This window comes from Lonchura striata, chromosome 32, assembly GCF_046129695.1.
Source record: "Lonchura striata isolate bLonStr1 chromosome 32, bLonStr1.mat, whole genome shotgun sequence".
NCBI lineage: Eukaryota > Metazoa > Chordata > Aves > Passeriformes > Estrildidae > Lonchura > Lonchura striata.
Genome location: NC_134634.1, coordinates 5527032 through 5547560, shown reverse-complemented (window position 1 = coordinate 5547560; position 20529 = coordinate 5527032).

Here is a 20529-nt window from a genome sequence, read left to right as displayed (position 1 = left end):
AAATCCTTATATCGAAGGATGGACCCCACACCAAAGTTGTCCCCACCTCAAACTTGTGCTGCCCTGATAGACCCAAGGGAGCCCTACAAACTGACATCAGGAACCTGGACTGCTGAGTTTTCTTTCCCAGGGAAAATGGAAAAAGGATGTGCCCTGGGGCCCCTGGCCCTGACTGCAAAAAATCCTTATATCGAAGGATGCACCCCACACCGAAGTTGTCCCCACCTCAAACTTGTGCTGCCCTGATAGACCCAAGGGAGCCCTACAAACTGACATCAGGAACCTGGACTGCTGAGTTTTCTTTCCCAGGGAAAATGGAAAAAGGATGTGCCCAGGGGCCCCTGGCCCTGACTGCAAAAAATCCTTATATCGAAGGATGGACCCCACACCGAAGTTGTCCCCACCTCAAACTTGTGCTGCCCTGATAGACCCAAGGGAGCCCTACAAACTGACATCAGGAACCTGGACTGCTGAGTTTTCTTTCCCAGGGAAAATGGAAAAAGGATGTGCCCAGGGGCCCCTGGCCCTGACTGCAAAAAATCCTTATATCGAAGGATGGACCCCACACCGAAGTTGTCCCCACCTCAAACTTGTGCTACCCTGATAGACCCAAGGGAGCCCTACAAACTGACATCAGGAACCTGGACTGCTGAGTTTTCTTTCCCAGAGAAAATGGAAAAAGGTTGTGCCCAGGGGCCGCTGGCCTTGGGCAGGGACCTCACTACAAAAAATCCTTATATCGAAGGATGGACCCCACACCGAAGTTGTCCCCACCTCAAACTTGTGCTACCCTGATAGACCCAAGGGAGCCCTACAAACTGACATAAGGAACCTGGACTGCTGAGTTTTCTTTCCCAGGGAAAATGGAAAAAGGATGTGCCCAGGGGCCCCTGGCCCTGACTGCAAAGAATCCATATGTCAAAGGATGGACCCCACACCGAAGTTGTCCCCACCTCAAACTTGTGCTGCCCTGATAGACCCAAGGGAGCCCTACAAACTGACATCAGGAACCTGGACTGCTGAGTTTTCTTTCCCAGGGAAAATGGAAAAAGGATGTGCCCAGGGGCCCCTGGCCCTGGGCCCCTGGCCCTGACTGCAAAAAATCCTTATATCGAAGGATGTAGCCCAGACCGAAGTTGTCCCCACCTCAAAATTCTGCTGCCCTGATAGACCCAAGGGAGCCCTACAAACTGACATAAGGAACCTGGACTGCTGAGTTTTCTTTCCCAGGGAAAATGGATAAAGGATGTGCCCAGGGGCCCCTGGACCTGGGCTTTGACCTCACTGCAAAAAATCCTTATATGGAAGGATGGACCCCACACCGAAGTTGTCCCCACCTCAAACTTGTGCTGCCCTGATAGACCCAAGGGAGCCCTACAAACTGACATCAGGAACCTGGACTGCTGAGTTTTCTTTCCCAGGGAAAATGGAAAAAGGATGTGCCCAGGGGCCCCGGGCCCTGACTGCAAAAAATCCTTATATCGAAGGATGGACCCCACACCGAAGTTGTCCCCACCTCAAAGTTGTGCTGCCCTGATAGACCCAAGTGAGCCCTACAGACTGACATCAGGAACCTGGACTGCTGAGTTTTCTTTCCCAGGGAAAATGGAAAAAGGATGTGCCCAGGGGCCCCTGGCCCTGGGCCCCTGGCCCTGACTGCAAAAAATCCTTATATCGAAGGATGTAGCCCAGACCGAAGTTGTCCCCACCTCAAAATTCTGCTGCCCTGATAGACCCAAGGGAGCCCTACAAACTGACATAAGGAACCTGGACTGCTGAGTTTTCTTTCCCAGGGAAAATGGAAAAAGGATGTGCCCAGGGGCCCCTGGCCCTGGGCCCCTGGCCCTGACTGCAAAAAATCCTTATATCGAAGGATGTAGCCCAGACTGAAGTTGTCCCCACCTCAAAATTCTGCTGCCCTGATAGACCCAAGGGAGCCCTACAAACTGACATCAGGAACCTGGACTGCTGAGTTTTCTTTCCCAGGGAAAATGGAAAAAGGATGTGCCCAGGGGCCCCTGGCCCTGACTGCAAAAAATCCTTATATCGAAGGATGGACCCCACACCGAAGTTGTCCCCACCTCAAACTTGTGCTGCCCTGATACACCCAAGGCAGCCCTAAAAACTGACATCAGGAACCTGGACTGCTGAGTTTTCTTTCCCAGAGAAAATGGAAAAAGGTTGTGCCCAGGGGCCGCTGGCCTTGTGCAGGGACCTCACTACAAAAAATCCTTATATCGAAGGATGGACCCCACACCGAAGTTGTCCCCACCTCAAACTTGTGCTACCCTGATAGACCCAAGGGAGCCCTACAAACTGACATCAGGAACCTGGACTGCTGAGTTTTCTTTCCCAGGGAAAATGGAAAAAGGATGTGCCCAGGGGCCCCTGGCCCTGACTACAAAGAATCCATATGTCAAAGGATGGACCCCACACCGAAGTTGTCCCCACCTCAAACTTGTGCTGCCCTGATAGACCCAAGGGAGCCCTACAAACTGACATCAGGAACCTGGACTGCTGAGTTTTCTTTCCCAGGGAAAATGGAAAAAGGATGTGCCCAGGGGCCCCTGGCCCTGTCTGCAAAGAATCCTTATATCGAAGGATGGACCCCACACCGAAGTTGTCCCCACCTCAAACTTGTGCTGCCCTGATACACCCAAGGGAGCCCTACAAACTGACATCAGGAACCTGGACTGCTGAGTTTTCTTTCCCAGGGAAAATGGAAAAAGGATGTGCCCAGGGGCCCCTGGCCCTGACTGCAAAAAATCCTTATATTGAAGGATGGACCCCACACCGAAGTTGTCCCCACCTCAAACTTGTGCTGCCCTGATACACCCTAGGCAGCCCTACAAACTGACATCAGGAACCTGGACTGCTAAGTTTTCTTTCCCAGGGAAAATGGAAAAAGGATGTGTCCTGGGGCCCCTGGCCCTGACTGCAAAAAATCCTTATATTGAAGGATGGACCCCACAGCGAAGCTGTGCCCACCTTAATCTTGTACTGCCCTGATAGACCCAAGGCAGCCCTACAAACTGACATCAGGAACCTGGACTGCTGAGTTTTCTTTCCCAGAGAAAATGGAAAAAGAATGTGCCCAGGGGCCCCTGGCACTGGGCAGGGCGCTGACTGCAAAAAATCCTTATATCGAAGGATGGACCCCACACCGAAGTTGTCCCCACTTCAAACTTGTGCTGCCCTGATACACCCAAGGCAGCCCTACAAACTGACATCAGGAACCTGGACTGCTGAGTTTTCTTTCCCAGGGAAAATGGCCAAAGGATGTGCCCTGGGGCCCCTGGCCCTGACTGCAAAAAATCCTTATATCGAAGGATGGACCCCACACCAAAGTTGTCCCCACCTCAAACTTGTGCTGCCCTGATAGACCCAAGGGAGCCCTACAAACTGACATCAGGAACCTGGACTGCTGAGTTTTCTTTCCCAGGGAAAATGGCCAAAGGATGTGCCCTGGGGCCCCTGGCCCTGACTGCAAAAAATCCATATATCAAAGGATGCACCCCACACCGAAGTTGTCCCCACCTCAAACTTGTGCTGCCCTGATAGACCCAAGGGAGCCCTACAAACTGACATCAGGAACCTGGACTGCTGAGTTTTCTTTCCCAGGGAAAATGGAAAAAGGTTATGCCCTGGGGCCGCTGGCCTTGGGCAGGGACCTCACTACAAAAAATCCTTAAATCGAAGGATGGACCCCACACTGAAGTTGTCCCCACCTCAAACTTGTGCTACCCTGATAGACCCAAGGGAGCCCTACAAACTGACATCAGGAACCTGGACTGCTGAGTTTTCTTTCCCAGGGAAAATGGAAAAAGGATGTGCCCAGGGGCCCCTGGCCCTGACTGCAAAGAATCCTTTTATCGAAGGATGGACCCCACAACGAAGTTGTCCCCACCTCAAACTTGTGCTGCCCTGATACACCCAAGGGAGCCCTACAGACTGACATCAGGAACCTGGACTGCTGAGTTTTCTTTCCCAGGGAAAATGGGAAAAGGATGTGCCCAGGGGCCCCTGGCCCTGGGCCCCTGGCCCTGACTGCAAAAAATCCTTATATCGAAGGATGTAGCCCAGACCGAAGTTGTCCCCACCTCAAAATTCTGCTGCCCTGATAGACCCAAGGGAGCCCTACAAACTGACATAAGGAACCTGGACTGCTGAGTTTTCTTTCCCAGGGAAAATGGAAAAAGGTTGTGCCCAGGGGCCGGTGGCCTTGGGCAGGGACCTCACTACAAGAAATCCTCATATGGAAGGATGGACCCCACACCGAAGTTGTCCCCACCTCAAACTTTTGCTGCCCTGATAGACCCAAGGGAGCCCTACAAACTGACATCAGGAACCTGGACTGCTGAGTTTTCTTTCCCAGGGAAAATGGAAAAAGGATGTGCCCAGGGGCCCCTGGCCCTCACTGCAAAAAATCCTTATATGGAAGGATGGACCCCACACCGAAGTTCTCCCCACCTCAAACTTGTGCTGCCCTGATAGACCCAAGGGAGCCCTACAAACTGACATCAGGAACCTGGACTGCTGAGTTTTCTTTCCCAGGGAAAATGGAAAAAGGATGTGCCCAGGGGCCCCTGGCCATGACTGCAAAAAATCCTTATATCGAAGGATGGACCCCACACCGAAGTTGTCCCCACCTCAAACTTGTGCTACCCTGATACACCCAAGGGAGCCCTACAAACTGACATCAGGAACCTGGACTGCTGAGTTTTCTTTCCCAGGGAAAATGGAAAAAGGATGTGCCCAGGGGCCCCTGGCCCTGACTGCAAAAAATCCTTATATCGAAGGATGGACCCCACACCGAAGTTGTCCCCACCTCAAACTTGTGCTGCCCTGATACACCCAAGGGAGCCCTACAAACTGACATCAGGAACCTGGACTGCTGAGTTTTCTTTCCCAGGGAAAATGGAAAAAGGATGTGCCCAGGGTCCCCTAGCCCTGGACAGGGCCCTCACTACAAAAAATCCTTATATCGAAGGATGGACCCCACACCGAAGTTGTCCCCACCTCAAACTTGTGCTGCCCTGATAGACCCAAGGGAGCCCTACAAACTGACATCAGGAACCTGGACTGCTGAGTTTTCTTTCCCAGGGAAAATGGAAAAAGGATGTGCCCAGGGGCCCCTGGCCCTGACTGCAAAAAATCCTTATATCGAAGGATGGACCCCACACCGAAGTTGTCCCCACCTCAAACTTGTGCTACCCTGATAGACCCAAGGGAGCCCTACAAACTGACATCAGGAACCTGGACTGCTGAGTTTTCTTTCCCAGAGAAAATGGAAAAAGGTTGTGCCCAGGGGCCGCTGGCCTTGGGCAGGGACCTCACTACAAAAAATCCTTATATCGAAGGATGGACCCCACACCGAAGTTGTCCCCACCTCAAACTTGTGCTGCCCTGATAGACCCAAGGGAGCCCTACAAACTGACATGAGGAACCTGGACTGCTGAGTTTTCTTTCCCAGGGAAAATGGAAAAAGGATGTGCCCAGGGGCCCCTGGCCCTGACTGCAAAGAATCCATATGTCAAAGGATGGACCCCACACCGAAGTTGTCCCCACCTCAAACTTGTGCTGCCCTGATAGACCCAAGGGAGCCCTACAAACTGACATCAGGAACCTGGACTGCTGAGTTTTCTTTCCCAGGGAAAATGGAAAAAGGATGTGCCCAGGGGCCCCGGGCCCTGGGCTGGGGCCTCACTACAACAAGTCCTTATATCGAAGGATGGACCCCACACCGAAGTTGTCCCCACCTCAAACTTGTGCTGCCCTGATAGACCCAAGGGAGCCCTACAAACTGACATCAGGAACCTGGACTGCTGAGTTTTCTTTCCCAGGGAAAATGGAAAAAGGATGTGCCCAGGGGCCCCTGGCCCTCACTGCAAAAAATCCTTATATGGAAGGATGGACCCCACACCGAAGTTCTCCCCACCTCAAACTTGTGCTGCCCTGATAGACCCAAGGGAGCCCTACAAACTGACATCAGGAACCTGGACTGCTGAGTTTTCTTTCCCAGGGAAAATGGAAAAAGGATGTGCCCAGGGGCCCCTGGCCATGACTGCAAAAAATCCTTATATCGAAGGATGGACCCCACACCGAAGTTGTCCCCACCTCAAACTTGTGCTACCCTGATACACCCAAGGGAGCCCTACAAACTGACATCAGGAACCTGGACTGCTGAGTTTTCTTTCCCAGGGAAAATGGAAAAAGGTTGTGCCCAGGGGCCGGTGGCCTTGGGCAGGGACCTCACTACAAGAAATCCTCATATGGAAGGATGGACCCCACACCGAAGTTGTCCCCACCTCAAACTTTTGCTGCCCTGATAGACCCAAGGGAGCCCTACAAACTGACATCAGGAACCTGGACTGCTGAGTTTTCTTTCCCAGGGAAAATGGAAAAAGGATGTGCCCAGGGGCCCCTGGCCCTGACTGCAAAGAATCCTTATATGGAAGGATGGACCCCACACCGAAGTTCTCCCCACCTCAAACTTGTGCTGCCCTGATACACCCAAGGGAGCCCTACAAACTGACATCAGGAACCTGGACTGCTGAGTTTTCTTTCCCAGGGAAAATGGAAAAAGGATGTGCCCAGGGGCCCCTGGCCCTGACTGCAAAAAATCCTTATATGGAAGGATGGACCCCACACCGAAGTTGTCCCCACCTCAAACTTGTGCTGCCCTGATAGACCCAAGGGAGCCCTACAAACTGACATCAGGAACCTGGACTGCTGAGTTTTCTTTCCCAGGGAAAATGGAAAAAGGATGTGCCCAGGGTCCCCTAGCCCTGGACAGGGCCCTCACTACAAAAAATCCTTATATCGAAGGATGGACCCCACACCGAAGTTGTCCCCACCTCAAACTTGTGCTGCCCTGATAGACCCAAGGGAGCCCTACAAACTGACATCAGGAACCTGGACTGCTGAGTTTTCTTTCCCAGGGAAAATGGAAAAAGGATGTGCCCAGGGGCCCCTGGCCCTGACTGCAAAAAATCCTTATATCGAAGGATGGACCCCACACCGAAGTTGTCCCCACCTCAAACTTGTGCTACCCTGATACACCCAAGGGAGCCCTACAAACTGACATCAGGAACCTGGACTGCTGAGTTTTCTTTCCCAGGGAAAATGGAAAAAGGATGTGCCCAGGGTCCCCAAGCCCTGGACAGGGCCCTCACTACAAAAAATCCTTATATCGAAGGATGGACCCCACACCGAAGTTGTCCCCACCTCAAACTTGTGCTGCCCTGATACACCCAAGGGAGCCCTAAAAACTGACATCAGGAACCTGGACTGCTGAGTTTTCTTTCCCAGAGAAAATGGAAAAAGGTTGTGCCCAGGGGCCGCTGGCCTTGGGCAGGGACCTCACTACAAAAAATCCTTATATCGAAGGATGGACCCCACACCGAAGTTGTCCCCACCTCAAACTTGTGCTACCCTGATAGACCCAAGGGAGCCCTACAAACTGACATGAGGAACCTGGACTGCTGAGTTTTCTTTCCCAGGGAAAATGGAAAAAGGATGTGCCCAGGGTTCCCTGGCCCTGACTGCAAAAAATCCTTATATCGAAGGATGGACCCCACACCGAAGTTGTCCCCACCTCATAGTTGTGCTGCCCTGATAGACCCAAGTGAGCCCTACAGACTGACATCAGGAACCTGGACTGCTGAGTTTTCTTTCCCAGGGAAAATGGAAAAAGGATGTGCCCAGGGGCCCCTGGCCCTGACTGCAAAAAATCCTTATATCGAAGGATAGACCCCACACCGAAGTTGTCCCCACCTCAAACTTGTGCTGCCCTGATAGACCCAAGGGAGCCCTACAAACTGACATCAGGAACCTGGACTGCTGAGTTTTCTTTCCCAGGGAAAATGGAAAAAGGATGTGCCCAGGGGCCCCTGGCCCTGTGCTGGGCCCTCACTGCAAAAAATCCTTATATCGAAGGATGGACCCCACACCGAAGTTGTCCCCACCTCAAACTTGTGCTGCCCTGATACACCCAAGGGAGCCCTACAAACTGACATCAGGAACCTGGACTGCTGAGTTTTCTTTCCCAGGGAAAATGGAAAAAGGATGTGCCCAGGGGCCCCTGGCCCTGACTGCAAAAAATCCTTATATCGAAGGATGGACCCCACACCGAAGTTGTCCCCACCTCAAACTTGTGCTGCCCTGATACACCCAAGGCAGCCCTACAAACTGACATCAGGAACCTGGACTGCTGAGTTTTCTTTCCCAGGGAAAATGGAAAAAGGATGTGCCCAGGGGCCCCTGGCCCTGTCTGCAAAGAATCCTTATATCGAAGGATGGACCCCACACCGAAGTTGTCCCCACCTCAAACTTGTGCTGCCCTGATAGACCCAAGGGAGCCCTACAAACTGACATCAGGAACCTGGACTGCTGAGTTTTCTTTCCCAGGGAAAATGGAAAAAGGATGTGCCCAGGGGCCCCTGGCCCTGACTGCAAAGAATCCTTTTATCGAAGGATGGACCCCACACCGAAGTTGTCCCCACCTCAAACTTGTGCTGCCCTGATACACCCAAGGGAGCCCTACAGACTGACATCAGGAACCTGGACTGCTGAGTTTTCTTTCCCAGGGAAAATGGAAAAAGGATGTGCCCAGGGGCCCCTGGCCCTGGGCCCCTGGCCCTGACTGCAAAAAATCCTTATATCGAAGGATGTAGCCCAGACCGAAGTTGTCCCCACCTCAAAATTCTGCTGCCCTGATAGACCCAAGGGAGCCCTACAAACTGACATAAGGAACCTAGACTGCTGAGTTTTGTTTCCCAGGGAAAATGGAAAAAGGATGTGCCCAGGGGCCCCTGGACCTGGGCTTTGACCTCACTGCAAAAAATCCTTATATGGAAGGATGGACCCCACACCGAAGTTGTCCCCACCTCAAACTTGTGCTGCCCTGATAGACCCAAGGGAGCCCTACAAACTGACATCAGGAACCTGGACTGCTGAGTTTTCTTTCCCAGGGAAAATGGAAAAAGGATGTGCCCAGGGGCCCCGGGCCCTGACTGCAAAAAATCCTTATATCGAAGGATGGACCCCACACCAAAGTTGTCCCCACCTCAAAGTTGTGCTGCCCTGATAGACCCAAGTGAGCCCTACAGACTGACATCAGGAACCTGGACTGCTGAGTTTTCTTTCCCAGGGAAAATGGAAAAAGGATGTGCCCAGGGGCCCCTGGCCCTGGGCCCCTGGCCCTGACTGCAAAAAATCCTTATATCGAAGGATGTAGCCCAGACCGAAGTTGTCCCCACCTCAAAATTCTGCTGCCCTGATAGACCCAAGGGAGCCCTACAAACTGACATAAGGAACCTGGACTGCTGAGTTTTCTTTCCCAGGGAAAATGGATAAAGGATGTGCCCAGGGGCCCCTGGACCTGGGCTTTGACCTCACTGCAAAAAATCCTTATATGGAAGGATGGACCCCACACCGAAGTTGTCCCCACCTCAAACTTGTGCTGCCCTGATATACCCAAGGGAGCCCTACAAACTGACATCAGGAACCTGGACTGCTGAGTTTTCTTTCCCAGGGAAAATGGAAAAAGGATGTGCCCAGGGGCCCCTGGCCCTGACTGCAAAAAATCCTTATATCGAAGGATGGACCCCACACCGAAGTTGTCCCCACCTCAAACTTGTGCTGCCCTGATAGATCCAAGGGAGCCCTACAAACTGACATCAGGAACCTGGACTGCTGAGTTTTCTTTCCCAGGGAAAATGGAAAAAGGTTGTGCCCAGGGGCCGGTGGCCTTGGGCAGGGACCTCACTACAAGAAATCCTTATATGGAAGGATGGACCCCACACCGAAGTTGTCCCCACCTCAAACTTTTGCTGCCCTGATAGACCCAAGGGAGCCCTACAAACTGACATCAGGAACCTGGACTGCTGAGTTTTCTTTCCCAGGGAAAATGGAAAAAGGATGTGCCCAGGGGCCCCTGGCCCTCACTGCAAAAAATCCTTATATGGAAGGATGGACCCCACACCGAAGTTCTCCCCACCTCAAACTTGTGCTGCCCTGATAGACCCAAGGGAGCCCTACAAACTGACATCAGGAACCTGGACTGCTGAGTTTTCTTTCCCAGGGAAAATGGAAAAAGGATGTGCCCAGGGTCCCCTAGCCCTGGACAGGGCCCTCACTACAAAAAATCCTTATATCGAAGGATGGACCCCACACCGAAGTTGTCCCCACCTCAAACTTGTGCTGCCCTGATACACCCAAGGGAGCCCTACAAACTGACATCAGGAACCTGGACTGCTGAGTTTTCTTTCCCAGGGAAAATGGAAAAAGGATGTGCCCAGGGGCCCCTGGCCCTGACTGCAAAGAATCCTTATGTCGAAGGATGGACCCCACACCGAAGTTGTCCCCACCTCAAACTTGTGCTGCCCTGATAGACCCAAGGGAGCCCTACAAACTGACATCAGGAACCTGGACTGCTGAGTTTTCTTTCCCAGGGAAAATGGAAAAAGGATGTGCCCAGGGGCCCCTGGCCCTGACTGCAAAGAATCCTTATATCGAAAGATGGACCCCACACCGAAGTTGTCCCCACCTCAAACTTGTGCTGCCCTGATAGACCCAAGGGAGCCCTACAAACTGACATCAGGAACCTGGACTGCTGAGTTTTCTTTCCCAGGGAAAATGGAAAAAGGATGTGCCCAGGGGCCCCTGGCCCTGTCTGCAAAGAATCCTTATATCGAAGGATGGACCCCACACCGAAGTTGTCCCCACCTCAAACTTGTGCTGCCCTGATACACCCAAGGGAGCCCTACAAACTGACATCAGGAACCTGGACTGCTGAGTTTTCTTTCCCAGGGAAAATGGAAAAAGGATGTGCCCAGGGGCCCCTGGCCCTGACTGCAAAAAATCCTTATATTGAAGGATGGACCCCACAGTGAAGCTGTGCCCACCTTAATCTTGTACTGCCCTGATAGACCCAAGGCAGCCCTACAAACTGACATCAGGAACCTGGACTGCTGAGTTTTCTTTCCCAGAGAAAATGGAAAAAGAATGTGCCCAGGGGCCCCTGGCCCTGGGCAGGGCACTGACTGCAAAAAATCCTTATATCGAAGGATGGACCCCACACCGAAGTTGTCCCCACCTCAAACTTGTGCTGCCCTGATACACCCAAGGGAGCCCTACAAACTGACATCAGGAACCTGGACTGCTGAGTTTTCTTTCCCAGGGAAAATGGAAAAAGGATGTGCCCAGGGGCCCCTCCCTGGCCCTGACTGCAAAAAATCCTTATATCGAAGGATGGACCCCACACCGAAGTTCTCCCCACCTCAAACTTGTGCTGCCCTGATACACCCAAGGGAGCCCTACAAACTGACATCAGGAACCTGGACTGCTGAGTTTTCTTTCCCAGGGAAAATGGAAAAAGGATGTGCCCTGGGGCCCCTGGCCCTGACTGCAAAAAATCCTTATATCGAAGGATAGACCCCACACCGAAGTTGTCCCCACCTCAAACTTGTGCTGCCCTGATACACCCAAGGGAGCCCTACAAACTGACATCAGGAACCTGGACTGCTGAGTTTTCTTTCCCAGGGAAAATGGCCAAAGGATGTGCCCTGGGGCCCCTGGCCCTGACTGCAAAAAATCCTTATATCGAAGGATGGACCCCACACCAAAGTTGTCCCCACCTCAAACTTGTGCTGCCCTGATAGACCCAAGGGAGCCCTACAAACTGACATCAGGAACCTGGACTGCTGAGTTTTCTTTCCCAGGGAAAATGGAAAAAGGTTACGCCCTGGGGCCGCTGGCCTTGGGCAGGGACCTCACTACAAAAAATCCTTAAATCGAAGGATGGACCCCACACCGAAGTTGTCCCCACCTCAAACTTGTGCTGCCCTGATAGACCCAAGGCAGCCCTACAAACTGACATCAGGAACCTGGACTGCTGAGTTTTCTTTCCCAGGGAAAATGGAAAAAGGATGTGCCCAGGGGCCCCTGGCCCTGACTGCAAAAAATCCTTATATCGAAGGATGGACCCCACACCGAAGTTGTCCCCACCTCAAACTTGTGCTGCCCTGATACACCCAAGGGAGCCCTACAAACTGACATCAGGAACCTGGACTGCTGAGTTTTCTTTCCCAGGGAAAATGGAAAAAGGTTATGCCCTGGGGCCGCTGGCCTTCGGCAGGGACCTCACTACAAAAAATCCTTATATCGAAGGATGGACCCCACACCGAAGTTGTCCCCACCTCAAACTTGTGCTACTCTGATAGACCCAAGGGAGCCCTACAAACTGACATCAGGAACCTGGACTGCTGAGTTTTCTTTCCCAGGGAAAATGGAAAAAGGATGTGCCCAGGGGCCCCTGGCCCTGGGCTGGGACCTCTCTGCAAACAATCCTTATATCGAAATATGGACCCCACACCGGAGTTGTCTCCACCTCAAACTTGTGCTGCCCTGATAGACCCAAGGGAGCCCTACAAACTGACATCAGGAACCTGGACTGCTGAGTTTTCTTTCCCAGGGAAAATGGAAAAAGGATGTGCCCAGGGGCCCCTGGCCCACACTGCAAAGAATCCTTATATCGAAGGATGGAGCCCACACCGAATTTGTCCCCACCTCAAACTTGTGCTGCCCTGATAGACCCAAGGGAGCCCTACAAACTGACATCAGGAACCTGGACTGCTGAGTTTTCTTTCCCAAGGAAAATGGCCAAAGGATGTGCCCAGGGGCCCCTGGCCCTGACTGCAAAGAATCCTTATATCGAAGGATGGACCCCACACCGAAGTTGTCCCCACCTCAAAATTCTGCTGCCCTGATAGACCCAAGGGAGCCCTACAAACTGACATCAGGAACCTGGACTGCTGAGTTTTCTTTCCCAGGGAAAATGGAAAAAGGATGTGCCCAGGGGCCCCTGGCCCTGACTGCAAAGAATCCTTATATCGAAGGATGGACCCCACACCGAAGTTGTCCCCACCTCAAACTTGTGCTGCCCTGATAGACCCAAGGGAGCCCTACAAACTGACATCAGGAACCTGGACTGCTGAGTTTTCTTTCCCAGGGAAAATGGAAAAAGGATGTGCCCAGGGGCCCCTGGCCCTGTCTGCAAAGAATCCTTATATCGAAGGATGGACCCCACACCGAAGTTGTCCCCACCTCAAACTTGTGCTGCCCTGATACACCCAAGGGAGCCCTACAAACTGACATCAGGAACCTGGACTGCTGAGTTTTCTTTCCCAGGGAAAATGGAAAAAGAATGTGCCCAGGGGCCCCTGGCCCTGACTGCAAAAAATCCTTATATTGAAGGATGGACCCCACAGTGAAGCTGTGCCCACCTTAATCTTGTACTGCCCTGATAGACCCAAGGCAGCCCTACAAACTGACATCAGGAACCTGGACTGCTGAGTTTTCTTTCGCAGAGAAAATGGAAAAAGAATGTGCCCAGGGGCCCCTGGCCCTGGGCAGGACCCTGACTGCAAAAAATCCTTATATCGAAGGATGGACCCCACACCGAAGTTGTCCCCACCTCAAACTTGTGCTGCCCTGATACACCCAAGGGAGCCCTACAAACTGACATCAGGAACCTGGACTGCTGAGTTTTCTTTCCCAGGGAAAATGGAAAAAGGATGTGCCCAGGGGCCCCTCCCTGGCCCTGACTTCAAAAAATCCTTATATCGAAGGATGGACCCCACACCGAAGTTCTCCCCACCTCAAACTTGTGCTGCCCTGATACACCCAAGGGAGCCCTACAAACTGACATCAGGAACCTGGACTGCTGAGTTTTCTTTCCCAGGGAAAATGGAAAAAGGATGTGCCCTGGGGCCCCTAGCCCTGACTGCAAAAAATCCTTATATCGAAGGATGGACCCCACACCGAAGTTGTCCCCACCTCAAACTTGTGCTGCCCTGATACACCCAAGGGAGCCCTACAAACTGACATCAGGAACCTGGACTGCTGAGTTTTCTTTCCCAGGGAAAATGGCCAAAGGATGTGCCCTGGGGCCCCTGGCCCTGACTGCAAAAAATCCTTATATCGAAGGATGGACCCCACACCAAAGTTGTCCCCACCTCAAACTTGTGCTGCCCTGATAGACCCAAGGGAGCCCTACAAACTGACATCAGGAACCTGGACTGCTGAGTTTTCTTTCCCAGGGAAAATGGAAAAAGGTTACGCCCTGGGGCCGCTGGCCTTGGGCAGGGACCTCACTACAAAAAATCCTTAAATCGAAGGATGGACCCCACACCGAAGTTGTCCCCACCTCAAACTTGTGCTGCCCTGATAGACCCAAGGCAGCCCTACAAACTGACATCAGGAACCTGGACTGCTGAGTTTTCTTTCCCAGGGAAAATGGAAAAAGGATGTGCCCAGGGGCCCCTGGCCCTGACTGCAAAAAATCCTTATATCGAAGGATGGACCCCACACCGAAGTTGTCCCCACCTCAAACTTGTGCTGCCCTGATACACCCAAGGGAGCCCTACAAACTGACATCAGGAACCTGGACTGCTGAGTTTTCTTTCCCAGGGAAAATGGAAAAAGGTTATGCCCTGGGGCCGCTGGCCTTCGGCAGGGACCTCACTACAAAAAATCCTTATATCGAAGGATGGACCCCACACCGAAGTTGTCCCCACCTCAAACTTGTGCTACTCTGATAGACCCAAGGGAGCCCTACAAACTGACATCAGGAACCTGGACTGCTGAGTTTTCTTTCCCAGGGAAAATGGAAAAAGGATGTGCCCAGGGGCCCCTGGCCCTGGGCTGGGACCTCTCTGCAAACAATCCTTATATCGAAATATGGACCCCACACCGGAGTTGTCTCCACCTCAAACTTGTGCTGCCCTGATAGACCCAAGGGAGCCCTACAAACTGACATCAGGAACCTGGACTGCTGAGTTTTCTTTCCCAGGGAAAATGGAAAAAGGATGTGCCCAGGGGCCCCTGGCCCTGTCTACAAAAAATCCTTATATCGAAGGATGGAGCCCACACCGAATTTGTCCCCACCTCAAACTTGTGCTGCCCTGATAGACCCAAGGGAGCCCTACAAACTGACATAAGGAACCTGGACTGCTGAGTTTTCTTTCCCAAGGAAAATGGAAAAAGGATGTGCCCAGGGGCCCCTGGCCCTGACTGCAAAAAATCCTTATATCGAAGGATGGACACCACACCGAAGTTGTCCCCTCCTCAAACTTGTGCTGCCCTGATAGACCCAAGGGAGCCCTACAAACTGACATCAGGAACCTGGACTGCTGAGTTTTCTTTCCCAGGGAAAATGGAAAAAGGTTATGCCCTGGGGCCGCTGGCCTTCGGCAGGGACCTCACTACAAAAAATCCTTATATCGAAGGATGGACCCCACACCGAAGTTGTCCCCACCTCAAACTTGTGCTGCCCTGATAGACCCAAGGGAGCCCTACAAACTGACATCAGGAACCTGGACTGCTGAGTTTTCTTTCCCAGGGAAAATGGAAAAAGGATGTGCCCAGGGGCCCCTGGCCCTGTCTACAAAAAATCCTTATATCGAAGGATGGAGCCCACACCGAATTTGTCCCCACCTCAAACTTGTGCTGCCCTGATAGACCCAAGGGAGCCCTACAAACTGACATAAGGAACCTGGACTGCTGAGTTTTCTTTCCCAAGGAAAATGGAAAAAGGATGTGCCCAGGGGCCCCTGGCCCTGACTGCAAAGAATCCTTATATCGAAGGATGGACCCCACACCGAAGTTGTCCCCACCTCAAACTTGTGCTGCCCTGATAGACCCAAGGGAACCCTACAAACTGACATCCAGAACCTGGACTGCTGAGTTTTCTTTCCCAGGGAAAATGGAAAAAGGTTGTGCCCAGGGGCCCCTGGCCCTGGGCAGGGGACTCACTGCCAAAAATCCTTATATCGAAGGATGGACCCCACACCGAAGATGTCCCCACCTCAAACTTGTGCTGCCCTGATAGACCCAAGGGAGCCCTACAAACTGACATCAGGAACCTGGACTGCTGAGTTTTCTTTCCCAGGGAAAATGGAAAAAGGATGTGCCCAGGGGCCCCTGGCCCTGACTGCAAAAACTCCTTATATCGAAGGATGGACCCCACACCGAAGTTGTCCCCACCTCAAACTTGTGCTGCCCAGATAGACCCAAGGGAGCCCTACAAACTGACATCAGGAACCTGGACTGCTGAGTTTTCTTTCCCAGGGAAAATGGAAAAAGGTTGTGCCCAGGGGCCCCTGGCCCTGACTGCAAAAAATCCGTATATCGATGGATGCACCCCACACCGAAGATGTCCCCACCTCAAACTTTTGCTGCCCTGATAGACCCAAGGGAGCCCTACAAACTGACATCAGGAACCTGGACTGCTGAGTTTTCTTTCCCAGGGAAAATGTAAAAAGGATGTGCCCAGGGGCCCCTGGCCCTGACTGCAAAAATCCTTATATCGAAGGATGGACCCCACACCGAAATTGTCCCCACCTCAAACTTGTGCTGCCCTGATAGACCCAAGGAAGCCCTACAAACTGACATCAGGAACCTGGACTGCTGAGTTTTCTTTCCCAGGGAAAATGGAAAAAGGATGTGCCCAGGGGCCCCTGGCCCTGGGCTGGGACCTCGCTGCAAAGAATCCTTATATCGAAGTATGGACCCCACACCGAAGTTGTCCCCACCTCAAACTTGTGCTGCTCTGATAGACCCAAGGGAGCCCTACAAACTGACATCAGGAACCTGGACTGCCGAGTTTTCTTTCCCAGGGAAAATGGAAAAAGGATGTGCCCAGGGGCCCGTGGCACTGACTGCAAAGAATCCTTATATCGAAGGATGGACCCCACACCGAAGTTGTCCCCACCTCAAACTTGTGCTGCCCTGATAGACCCAAGGGAGCCCTACAAACTGACATCAGGAACCAGGACTGCTGAGTTTTCTTTCCCAGGGAAAATGGAAAAAGGTTGTGCCCAGGGGCCCCTGGCCCTGACTGCAAAAAATCCTTATATCGATGGATGCACCCCACACCGAAGATGTCCCCACCTCAAACTTTTGCTGCCCTGATAGACCCAAGGGAGCCCTACAAACTGACATCAGGAACCTGGACTGCTGAGTTTTCTTTCCCAGGGAAAATGGAAAAAGGATGTGCCCAGGGGCCCCTGGCCCTGGGCTGGGACCTCACTACAAAGAATCCTTATATCGAAGGATGGACACCACACCGAAGTTGTCCCCACCTCAAACTTGTGCTGCCCTGATAGACCCAAGGGAGCCCTACAAACTGACATCAGGAACCTGGACTGCTGAGTTTTCTTTCCCAGGGAAAATGGAAAAAGGATGTGCCCAGGGGCCCCCTGCACTGGGCCCCTGGCCCTGACTGCAAAAAATCCTTATATCGAAGGATGGACCCCACACCGAAGTTGTCCCCACCTCAAACTTGTGCTGCCCTAATACACCCAAGGGGGCCCTACAAACTGACATCAGGAACCTGGACTGCTGAGTTTTCTTTCCCAGGGAAAATGGAAAAAGGATATGCCCATGGGCCCCTGACCCTGACTGCAAAAAATCCTTATATCGAAGGATGGACCCCACACCGAAGTTGTCCCCACCTCAAACTTGTGCTGCCCTGATAGACCCAAGGGAGCCCTACAAACTGACATCAGGAACCTGGACTGCTGAGTTTTCTTTCCCAGGGGAAATGGAAAAAGGTTGTGCCCAGGGGCCCCTGGCCCTGACTGCAAAAAATCCTTATATCGAAGGATGGACCCCACACCGAAGTTGTCCCCACCTCAAACTTGTGCTGCCCTGATAGACCCAAGGGAGCCCTACAAACTGACATCAGGAACCTGGACTGCTGAGTTTTCTTTCCCAGGGAAAATGGAAAAAGGATGTGCCCAGGGGCCCCTGGCCCACACTGCAAAGAATCCTTATATCGAAGGATGGACCCCACACCGAAGTTGTCCCCACCTCAAACTTGTGCTGCCCTGATAGACCCAAGGGAGCCCTACAAACTGACATCAGGAACCTGGACTGCCGAGTTTTCTTTCCCAGGGAAAATGGAAAAAGGATGTGCCCAGGGGCCCCTGGCCCTGGGCTGGGGCCTCTCTGCAAAGAATCCTTATATCGAAGGATGGACACCACACCGAAGTTGTCCCCACCTCAAACTTGTGCTGCCCTGATAGACCCAAGGGAGCCCTACAAACTGACATCAGGAACCTGGACTGCTGAGTTTTCTTTCCCAGGGAAAATGGAAAAAGGATGTGCCCAGGGGCCCCTGGCCCTGACTGCAAAAAATCCTTATATCGAAGGATGCACCCCACACCGAAGTTGTCCCCACCTCAAACTTGTGCTGCCCTGATAGACCCAAGGGAGCCCTACAAACTGACATCAGGAACCTGGACTGCTTAGTTTTCTTTCCCAGGGAAAATGGAAAAAGGATGTGCCCAGGGGCCCCTGGCCCTGGGCAGGGGACTCACTGCCAAAAATCCTTATATCGAAGGATGGACCCCACACCGAAGATGTCCCCAACTCAAACTTGAGCTGCCCTGATAGAACCAAGGGAGCCCTACAAATTGACATCAGGAACCTGGACTGCTGAGTTTTCTTTCCCAGGGAAAATGGAAAAAGGATGTGCCCAGGGGCCCCTGGCCCTGACTGCAAAAAATCCTTATATCGAAGGATGGAGCCCACACCGAAGTTGTCCCCACCTCAAACTTGTGCTGCCCTGATAGACCCAAGGGAACCCTACAAACTGACATCAGGAACCTGGACTGCTGAGTTTTCTTTCCCAGGGAAAATGGAAAAAGGATGTGTCCAGGGGCCCCTGGCCCTGGGCTGGGGCCTCTCTGCAAAGAATCCTTATATCGAAGGATGGACACCACACCGAAGTTGTCCCCACCTCAAACTTGTGGTGCCCTGATATACCCAAGGGAGCCCTACAAACTGACATCAGGAACCTGGACTGCTGAGTTTTCTTTCCCAGGGAAAATGGAAAAAGGATGTGCCCAGGGGCCCCTGGCCCTGACTGCAAAAAATCCTTATATCGAAGGATGGACCCCACACCGAAGTTGTCCCCACCTCAAACTTGTGCTGCCCTGATACACCCAAGGGAGCCCTACAAACTGACATCAGGAACCTGGACTGCTGAGTTTTCTTTCCCAGGGAAAATGGAAAAAGGATGTGCCCAGGGGTCCCTGGCCCTGACTGCAAAAAATCCTTATATCGAAGGATGGACCCCACACCGAAGTTGTCCCCACCTCAAACTTGTGCTGCCCTGATACACCCAAGGGAGCCCTACAAACTGACATCAGGAACCTGGACTGCTGAGTTTTCTTTCCCAGGGAAAATGGAAAAAGGATGTGCCCAGGGGCCCCTGACCATGACTGCAAAAAATCCTTATATCGAAGGATGGACCCCACACCGAAGTTCTCCCCACCTCAAACTTGTGCTGCCCTGATAGACCCAAGGGAGCCCTACAAACTGACATCAGGAACCTGGACTGCTGAGTTTTCTTTCCCAGGGAAAATGGAAAGAGGATATGCCCAGGGGCCCCTGGCCCTGGGCAGGGGACTCACTACCAAAAATCCTTATATCGAAGGATGGACCCCACACCGAAGATGTCCCCACCTCAAACTTGTGCTGCCCTGATAGACCCAAGGGAGCCCTACAAACTGACATCAGGAACCTGGACTGCTGAGTTTTCTTTCCCAGGGAAAATGGAAAAAGGTTGTGCCCAGGGGCCCCTGGCCCTGACTGCAAAAAATCCTTATATCGAAGGATGGACCCCACACCGAAGATGTCCCCACCTCAAACTTGTGCTGCCCTGATAGACCCAAGGGAGCCCTACAAACTGACATCAGGAACCTGGACTGCTGAGTTTTCTTTCCCAGGGAAAATGGAAAAAGGATGTGCCCAGGGGCCCCTGGCCCTGACTGCAAAAAATCCTTATATCGAAGGATGGACCCCACACCGAAGATGTCCCCACCTCAAACTTGTGCTGCCCTGATAGACCCAAGGGAGCCCTACAAACTGACATCAGGAACCTGGACTGCTGAGTTTTCTTTCCCAGGGAAAATGGAAAAAGGATGTGCCCAGGGGTCCCTGGCCCTGACTGCAAAAAATCCTTATATCGAAGGATGGACCCCACACCGAAGTTGTCCCCACCTCAAACTTGTGCTGCCCTGATATACCCAAGGGAGCCCTACAAACTGACATCAGGAACCAGGACTGCTGAGTTTTCTTTCCCAGGGGAAATGGAAAAAGGATGTGCACAGGGGCCCCTGGCCCTGTCTACAAAAAATCCTTATATCGAAGGATGGAGCCCAGACCGAAGTTGTCCCCACCTCAAACTTGTGCTGCCCTGATAGACCCAAGGGAGCCCTACAAACTGACATCAGGAACCTGGACTGCTGAGTTTTCTTTCCCAGGGAAAATGGAAAAAGGATGTGCCCAGGGTCCCCTGGCCCTGACTGCAAAAAATCCTTATATCGAAGGATGGACCCCACACCGAAGTTGTCCCCACCTCAAATTTGTGCTGCCGTGATACACCCAAGGGAGCCCTACAAACTGACATCAGGAACCTGGACTGCTGAGTTTTCTTTCCCTGGGAAAATGGAAAAAGGA